Source organism: Nerophis ophidion, linkage group LG16 (assembly GCF_033978795.1).
Source record: "Nerophis ophidion isolate RoL-2023_Sa linkage group LG16, RoL_Noph_v1.0, whole genome shotgun sequence".
NCBI lineage: Eukaryota > Metazoa > Chordata > Actinopteri > Syngnathiformes > Syngnathidae > Nerophis > Nerophis ophidion.
In genome coordinates this window covers 48,298,234-48,308,233 of record NC_084626.1, presented here as the reverse complement: position 1 = coordinate 48,308,233, position 10,000 = coordinate 48,298,234, and the positions used below count along the sequence as shown (strand labels likewise).

Sequence of the window (10,000 nt, the reverse complement as noted above, 5' to 3'; positions counted from 1 at the left end):
CAGTACTGACAAGATCAAACAAACTACACTACTGTATTTAATGTTGTCATTATGGTGATACTTAATGAATACTTGGGTCTACTACACTACTGTATTTAATGTTGTCATTACGGTGGTACTTAATGAATACTTGGGTCTACTACACTACTGTATTTAACGTCATTATGGTGGTACTTAATGAATACTTAGGTCTACTACACTACTGTATTTAATGTTGTCATTATGGTGGTACTTAATGAATACTTAGGTCTACTACACTACTGTATTTAATGTTGTCATTACGGTGGTACTTAATGAATACTTGGGTCTACTACACTACTGTATTTAACGTCATTATGGTGGTACTTAATGAATACTTAGGTCTACTACACTACTGTATTTAATGTTGTCATTACGGTGGTACTTAATGAATACTTAGGTCTACTACACTACTGTATTTAATGTTGTCATGATGGTGCTACTTAATGAATACTTAGGTCTACTACACTACTGTATTAAATGTTGTCATTACGGTGGTACTTAATGAATACTTGGGTCTACTACACTACTGTATTTAACGTCATTATGGTGGTACTTAATGAATACTTAGGTCTACTACACTACTGTATTTAATGTTGTCATCACGGTGGTACTTAATGAATACTTAGGTCTACTACACTACTGTACTTAATGTTGTCATTATGGTGGCACTTAATGAATACTTAGGTCTACTACACTACTGTATTTAATGTTGTCATTATGGTGGTAATTGATGAATACTTAGGTCTACTACACTACTGTATTTAATATTGTCATTACGGTGGTACTTAATGAATACTTAGGTCTACTACACTACTGTATTTAATGTTGTCATCATGGTGGTACTTAATGCATACTTAGGTCTACTACACTACTGTATTTAATGTTGTCATTATGGTGGTACTTAATGAATACTTAGGTCTACTACACTACTGTATTTAATGTTGTCATCATGGTGATACTTAATGAATACTTAGGTCTACTACACTACTGTATTTAATGTTGTCATTATGGTGGTACTTAATGAATACTTAGGTCTGCTACACTACCTACACTACTGTATTTAATGTTGTCATTATGGTGGTAATTGATGAATACTTAGGTCTACTACACTACTGTATTTAATGTTGTCATCATGGTGATACTTAATGAATACTTAGGTCTACTACACTACTGTATTTAATGTTGTCATTATGGTGATACTTAATGAATACTTGGGTCTACTACACTACTGTATTTAATGTTGTCATGATGGTGGTACTTAATGAATACTTAGGTCTGCTACACTACTGTATTTAATGTTGTCATTATGGTTGTAATTGATGAATACTTAGGTCTAGTACACTACTGTATTTAATGTTGTCATTACGGTGGTACTTAATGAATACTTAGGTCTACTACACTACTGTATTTAATGTTGTCATTATGGTGGTAATTGATGAATACTTAAGTCTACTACACTACTGTATTTAATGTTATCATGGTGATACTTAATGAATACTCAGGTCTACTACACTACTGTATTTAATGTTGTCATCATGGTAATACTTAATGAATACTTAGGTCTACTACACTACTGTATTTAATGTTGTCATCATGGTGATACTTAATGAATACTTGGGTCTACTACACTACTGTATTTAATGTTGTCATTATGGTGATACTTAATGAATACCTAGGTCTGCTACACTACTGTATTTAATGTTGTCATCATGGTGGTACTTAATGAATACTTAGGTCTACTACACTACTGTATTTAATGTTGCCATCATGGTGGTACTTAATGAATACTTAGGTCTACTACACTACTGTATTTAATGTTGTCATCATGGTACTTAATGAATACTTAGGTCTACTACACCACTGTATTTAATGTTGTCATGATGGTGGTACTTGATGAATACTTACGTCTACTACACTACTGTATTTAATGTTGTCATAATGGTGATACTTAATGAATACTTAGGTCTACTACACTACTGTATTTAATGTTGTCATTATGGTGGTAATTGATGAATACTTAGGTATACTACACTACTGTATTTAATGTTGTCATTATGGTGGTAATTGATGAATACTTAGGTCTACTACACTACTGTATTTAATGTTGTCATTATGGTGGTAATTGATGAATACTTAGGTCTACTACACTGCTGTATTTAATGTTGTCATGGTGATACTTAATACTTAGGTCTACTACACTACTGTATTTAATGTTGTCATTATGGTGGTAATTGATGAATACTTAGGTCTACTACACTACTGTATTTAATGTTGTCATTATGGTGGTAATTGATGAATACTTAGGTCTACTACACTGCTGTATTTAATGTTGTCATGGTGATACTTAATACTTAGGGTGTCATTATGGAGTGTTTTCTAAGGTAGTATAAATCACTTAAATTATTTATTTGTTATAATAAATACAATTCAACTACATAAACCATTGTTTTGATACATTAAATGATGGAACATCTCATTTTTAACACAGAGTGTGTGTGTCATGAAGCTACAAGAAAATGATAGCCAGAGTGAAAAGTGGGTGTATAATTTGTCTCCTCACAGTCAGTCTCTGTGACGAGTGTGTAGATTAGTGTGGTGTGTAGTGTAGTGGGTAGTGTGTAGTGTAGTGTGTAGTGCAGTGTGTAGTGTGAGTTGAGGAAAGTGCAGCATCAGCAGCCACAGAAATGACTGCCATGCAAAAGAAAAGAGCAAATATGCGCGATGAAGACATAAACAAAGCAACACTTCCTCCTCCACACTTTGTTCAAGCGACAAGCTCGCTCGCACGAGAGAGAAAACTAAGTGCTGGACAAATCATTCTCAGCAAATACATCCACTATTGGGACATAATTATGTTCCTATTTCATGTACTGGCTGTTTTTTCAGGTGTTTTTTTTTTTTTTTACTTCTCCCAAAAGGTAAGCAAAAATGTCAATTGCATTGCAACCACCCACACACATATTGCAGGTCAATTCACTAATTAATTTCAAACACAACAAAGCATCTCCATTTGCATTAAGTTCATTTGCAAAAAAAAACAAAACAATAAAAATATTGAGAGAAAATTCAAAATGTGTGTCTGAAAAGGAGCAGGTAGAAGCAGGAGATTATAATATCCTGCACCATCGATCAGATCATCTGAGTCTTAATCATCAATACAATATATCATTACCTCACTTGGCAGTATTAATATACTACATACAGCAGGGGTCTCCAACAACATTAATATACTACATACAGCAGGGGTCTCCAACAACATTAATATACTACATACAGCAGGGGTCTCCGACAACATTAATATACTACATACAGCAGGGGTCTCCGACAACATTAATATACTACATACAGCAGGGTTCTCCGACAACATTAATATACTACATACAGCAGGGGTCTCCGACAACATTAATATACTACATACAGCAGGGTTGTCCGACAACATTAATATACTACATACAGCAGGGGTCTCCAACAACATTAATATACTACATACAGCGGGGGTCTCCAACAACATTAATATACTGGGTTTCCAACAACATTAACATACTACATAAAGCAGGGGTCTCCAACAACATTAATATACTACATACAGCAGGGGTCTCCAACAACATTAATATACTACATACAGCAGGGGTCTCCAACAACATTAATATACTACATACAGCAGGGGTCTCCAACAACATTAATATACTACATACAGCAGGGGTCTCCAACAACATTAATATACTACATACAGCAGGGGTCTCCAACAACATTAATATACTACATACAGCAGGGGTCTCCGACAACATTAATATACTACATACAGCAGGGTTGTCCGACAACATTAATATACTACATACAGCAGGGTTGTCCGACAACATTAATATACTACATACAGCAGGGGTCTCCAACAACATTAATATACTACATACAGCAGGGGTCTCCGACAACATTAATATACTAAATACAGCAGGGTTGTCCGACAACATTAATATACTACATACAGCAGGGGTCTCCAACAATATTAATATACTACATACAGCAGGGGTCTCCAACAACATTAATATACTACATACAGCAGGGGTCTCCAACAACATTAATATACTACATACAGCAGGGGTCTCCAACAACATTAATATACTACATACAGCAGGGGTCTCCAACAACATTAATATACTACATACAGCAGGGGTTTCCAACAACATTAATATACTACATACAGCAGGGGTTTCCAACAACATTAACATACTACATACAGCAGGGGTCTCCAACAACATTAATATACTACATACAGCAGGGGTTTCCAACAACATTAACATACTACATAAAGCAGGGGTCTCCAACAACATTAATATACTACATACAGCAGGGGTCTCCAACAACATTAATATACTACATACAGCAGGGGTCTCCAACAACATTAATATACTACATACAGCAGGGGTCTCCAACAACATTAATATACTACATACAGCAGGGGTCTCCAACAACATTAATATACTACATACAGCAGGGGTCTCCAACAACATTAATATACTACATACAGCAGGGGTCTCCAACAACATTAATATACTACATACAGCAGGGGTCTCCAACAACATTAATATACTACATACAGCAGGGGTCCCCAACAACATTAATATACTACATACAGCAGGGGTCTCCAACAACATTAATATACTACAAACAGCAGGGGTCTCCAACAACATTAATATACTACATACAGCAGGGGTCTCCAACAACATTAATATACTACATACAGCAGGGGTCTCCAACAACATTAATATACTACATACAGCAGGGGTCTCCAACAACATTAATATACTACATACAGCAGGGGTCCCCAACAACATTAATATACTACATACAGCAGGGGTCTCCAACAACATTAATATACTACAAACAGCAGGGGTCTCCAACAACATTAATATACTACATACAGCAGGGGTCTCCAACAACATTAATATACTACATACAGCAGGGGTCTCCAACAACATTAATATACTACATACAGCAGGGGTCTCCAACAACATTAATATACTACATACAGCAGGGGTCTCCAACAACATTAATATACTACATACAGCAGGGGTCTCCAACAACATTAATATACTACATACAGCAGGGGTCTCCAACAACATTAATATACTACATACAGCAGGGGTCTCCAACAACATTAATATACTACATACAGCAGGGGTCCCCAACAACATTAATATACTACATACAGCAGGGGTCTCCAACAACATTAATATACTACAAACAGCAGGGGTCTCCAACAACATTAATATACTACATACAGCAGGGGTCTCCAACAACATTAATATACTACATACAGCAGGGGTCTCCAACAACATTAATATACTACATACAGCAGGGGTCTCCAACAACATTAATATACTACATACAGCAGGGGTCTCCAACAACATTAATATACAACATACAGCAGGGGTCTCCAACAACATTAATATACTACATACAGCAGGGGTCCCCAACAACATTAATATACTACATACAGCAGGGGTCTCCAACAACATTAATATACTACAAACAGCAGGGGTCGCCAACAACATTAATATACTACATACAGCAGGGGTCTCCAACAACATTAATATACTACATACAGCAGGGGTCTCCAACAACATTAATATACTACATACAGCAGGGGTCTCCAACAACATTAATATACTACATACAGCAGGGGTCTCCAACAACATTAATATACAACATACAGCAGGGGTCTCCAACAACATTAATATACTACATACAGCAGGGGTCCCCAACAACATTAATATACTACATACAGCAGGGGTCCCCAACAACATTAATATACTACATACAGCAGGGGTCCCCAACAACATTAATATACTACATACAGCAGGGGTCCCCAACAACATTAATATACTACAAACAGCAGGGGTCCCCAACAACATTAATATACTACATACAGCAGGGGTCCCCAACAACATTAATATACTACAAACAGCAGGGGTCCCCAACAACATTAATATACTACATACAGCAGGGGTCTCCAACAACATTAATATACTACATACAGCAGGGGTCTCCAACAACATTAATATACTACATACAGCGGGGGTCTCCAACAACATTAATATACTACATACAGCGGGGGTCTCCAACAACATTAATATACTACATACAGCGGGGGTCTCCAACAACATTAATATACTACATACAGCAGGGGTGTCCAACAACATTAATATACTACATACAGCAGGGGTCTCCAACAACATTAATATACTACATACAGCAGGGGTCCCCAACAACATTAATATACTACATACAGCAGGGGTCTCCAACAACATTAATATACTACATACAGCAGGGGTCTCCAACAACATTAATATACTACATACAGCAGGGGTCTCCAACAACATTAATATACAACATACAGCAGTGGTCTCCAACAACATTAATATACTACATACAGCAGGGGTCTCCAACAACATTAATATACAACATACAGCAGTGGTCCCCAACAACATTAATATACTACATACAGCAGGGGTCTCCAACAACATTAATATACTACATACAGCAGGGGTCTCCAACAACATTAATATACTACATACAGCAGGGGTCTCCAACAACATTAATATACAACATACAGCAGGGGTCCCCAACAACATTAATATACTACATACAGCAGGGGTCCCCAACAACATTAATATACTACATACAGCAGGGGTCTCCAACAACATTAATATACTACAAACAGCAGGGGTCCCCAACAACATTAATATACTACATACAGCAGGGGTCCCCAACAACATTAATATACTACAAACAGCAGGGGTCCCCAACAACATTAATATACTACATACAGCAGGGGTCTCCAACAACATTAATATACTACATACAGCAGGGGTCTCCAACAACATTAATATACTACATACAGCAGGGGTCTCCAACAACATTAATATACTACAAACAGCAGGGGTCTCCAACAACATTAATATACTACATACAGCGGGGGTCTCCAACAACATTAATATACTACATACAGCAGGGGTCCCCAACAACATTAATATACTACATACAGCAGGGGTCTCCAACAACATTAATATACTACATACAGCAGGGGTCCCCAACAACATTAATATACTACATACAGCAGGGGTCTCCAACAACATTAATATACTACATACAGCGGGGGTCTCCAACAACATTAATATACTACATACAGCAGGGGTCTCCAACAACAATTCATCCAATCCGCTTTTTCGTCGTATTGACAGCATGCCGGCCCAGCCACATGTCATATGAGGCTTCAACAGACACATGTACTTGACTGTAAGGCATACTTGGTCAACAGCCATACAGGTCACGCTGAGGGTGGCCGATTTAAACAACTTTAAGAATCTTACTAATATGCGCCACACTGTGAACCCACACCAAAGAAGAATGACAAACACATTTGGGGAGAACATCCGCACCGTAACACAACATAAACACAACAGGACAAATACCCAGAACACATCATATTAAACTCGCGGGCCTCACTAACATTACATTTACACATTTACATATCAAGGTGCGGGCCGCAAAATAACGTCTCACAGGCCACAATTGTCTGAGACCCTCGATATACAGTGTATGTAAATATACATATATATATATATATACATATATATATATATTTGTGGCGCAGTGGTAGAGTGGCCGTGTGCAACCCGAGAGTCCGTGGTTCAAGCCCCACCTAGTACCAACCTCGTCACGTCTGTTGTGTCCTGAGCAAGACACTTCACCCTTGCTCCTGATGGGTGCTGGTTAGTGCCTTGCATGGCAGCTCCCTCCATCAGTGTGTGAATGTGTGTGTGAATGGGTAAATGTGGAAGTAGTTTCAAAGCGCTTTGAGTACCTATATATATATATATGGGTTGTACTTGTATAGCGCTTTTCTACCTTCAAGGTACTCAAAGCGCTTTGAAACTACTTCCACATTTACCCATTCACACACACATTCACACACTGATGGAGGGAGCTGCCATGCAAGGCACTAATATATATATATATATATATATATATATATATATATATATATATATATATATATATGATAAATAAATAAATGGGTTGTACTTGTATAGCGCTTTTCTACCTTCAAGGTACTCAAAGCGCTTTGAATATATATATATATATATATATATATATATATATATATATATATATATATATATATATATATATACATATGCCCAATATAATAATGTTGCAGTTTCCATGTAGTTTGTGTCACAGTGGACTACATGGCAATATTTATTATAAATGGTCTTACAGTGGAACACATGACATGATTATGAAAACAGTTACACAAATCAAGATGTCTGAAAAGAAGTAGGAAGAAGCTGAGGTTTTTTATTGAATCCTATCGGCCTTCTTTACATAAGTTTTACAGTTTTATTTTTTGTTTTAGCAACAATGGTTACATTTATTGTAATAACTTACATTATTTTGTAGTATTAAATAACAGGGGTGTCCAAAACAATCGCAATTTTTATCCTAAACAATTTTTAATCTATTCAACACAATCAAAAGTCTATTTTATTTCATTTTTTTTTTCAAAATCTGTCCTGTCCAGCAGCTTTGTTAAATGTTGGGGTAAAATGTTGTTGAACAAAACCAGCTTTCTTTTAGGTAATATAGAAATGTATCAGAGTTGTTATCAACTCTGTGGAGGAATGTAGTTCATCATACAACTGGCATTCAATGTTGTTAAAAAGTATTGATTTTAAATCAAGAATATATTCTGAATCGATTTGTTACCCCCAAGAATTGGAAAGGAATGGAATCGAGTGGTGCCCGATTCACAGTCTTAGTAAATTAATGTAGATGATATACTTCTTCCTACTCCTTTTCGAACATGCTGAATTGTGCTTTTGCCCTGACATGTGACTTTCCTTTAATGTGTCCAAACCTTTTATGTATATATACATGTCTATATACATGTGTATGTACATATACATATATATATACATATATATAGGGATGATGTTTGATAAGAAATTATCCAGTTTGAGCCTATTATCGAATCCTCTTATCGAACCGATTCCTTATCGATTCTCTTATCGAGTCCAGATAGGTTGTTGTACATGGAAAAAAACAAAAACGATATTTGGTTTAACAAAAGCTCACTTTTATTATATAAGAAAAAAATAAAATCTAATTAATATTGACTGTTAACCCCCTAAAAAAATAAAATAAAATAAATAAACATCCACTGTTGTTACCCAAAGTATATTAAGTGGGATTTTTCAGAACAACAAATATATACAGTAACACAAAAACAACCTGTCTCTGTGATCACTATGGGTGTATAAATAATAATATAGTGTTAAATAAAATCAGTCCCTTGGGCACAAAACTGAAAATAATACAGCTCTCCAAAAAGTGCACTTCTGCTACTATTTGACATAACTGTTTGTTATGATGCTTTGACATTTTTGCACTTTATTTCTTTATTGAAAGAACATTCTATGAAGAGAAAAGTTGTTTGCAAATGTGGTTACAATGCTAAAATATGAAAAGTTGAAACTAAAAAAAGATGTACACTTTATTGAGTTAACATTATTTCTTTATGAGCTAGGACAGGGGTGCCCATTACGTCGATCGCGAGCTACCAGTCGACCGCGGGGGGTGTGTCAGTCGATCTCCAGCCAGGCTTTAAAAAAAAATAGACCTAAAAATGAGTGATCATCAATCTACACCAAGACGTCACTTAAATGACATTCACGGTACCGGAGGGTCTTGTGAGATGACGCTGGCTGCTGCAAGATCATTATTATGAAAATATGACCGAGAGGAAGGCGAGAAACACTTTTTATTTCAACAGACTCTCGCGCCGTACCTTCCGTCAAAACTCTAAAGGCCGACTGCACATTTCCTATCTTCACAATAAAAGCCCTGCTTCATGCTGCCTGCGCTAACTAAATACAGAGTCTTGGAAAACTGGCGTGCACAAGCGATCCCTCAGAAA

The 10,000-nt window shown here is 36.3% G+C and overlaps 1 protein-coding gene across 2 annotated transcripts in view; it reads right to left on the bottom strand.

The window, feature by feature from the left end:
* The window catches only part of twist3, a 58,958-nt gene that overhangs the window by 701 nt on the left and 48,257 nt on the right, over positions 1-10,000 (bottom strand). The window lies entirely within an intron of this gene.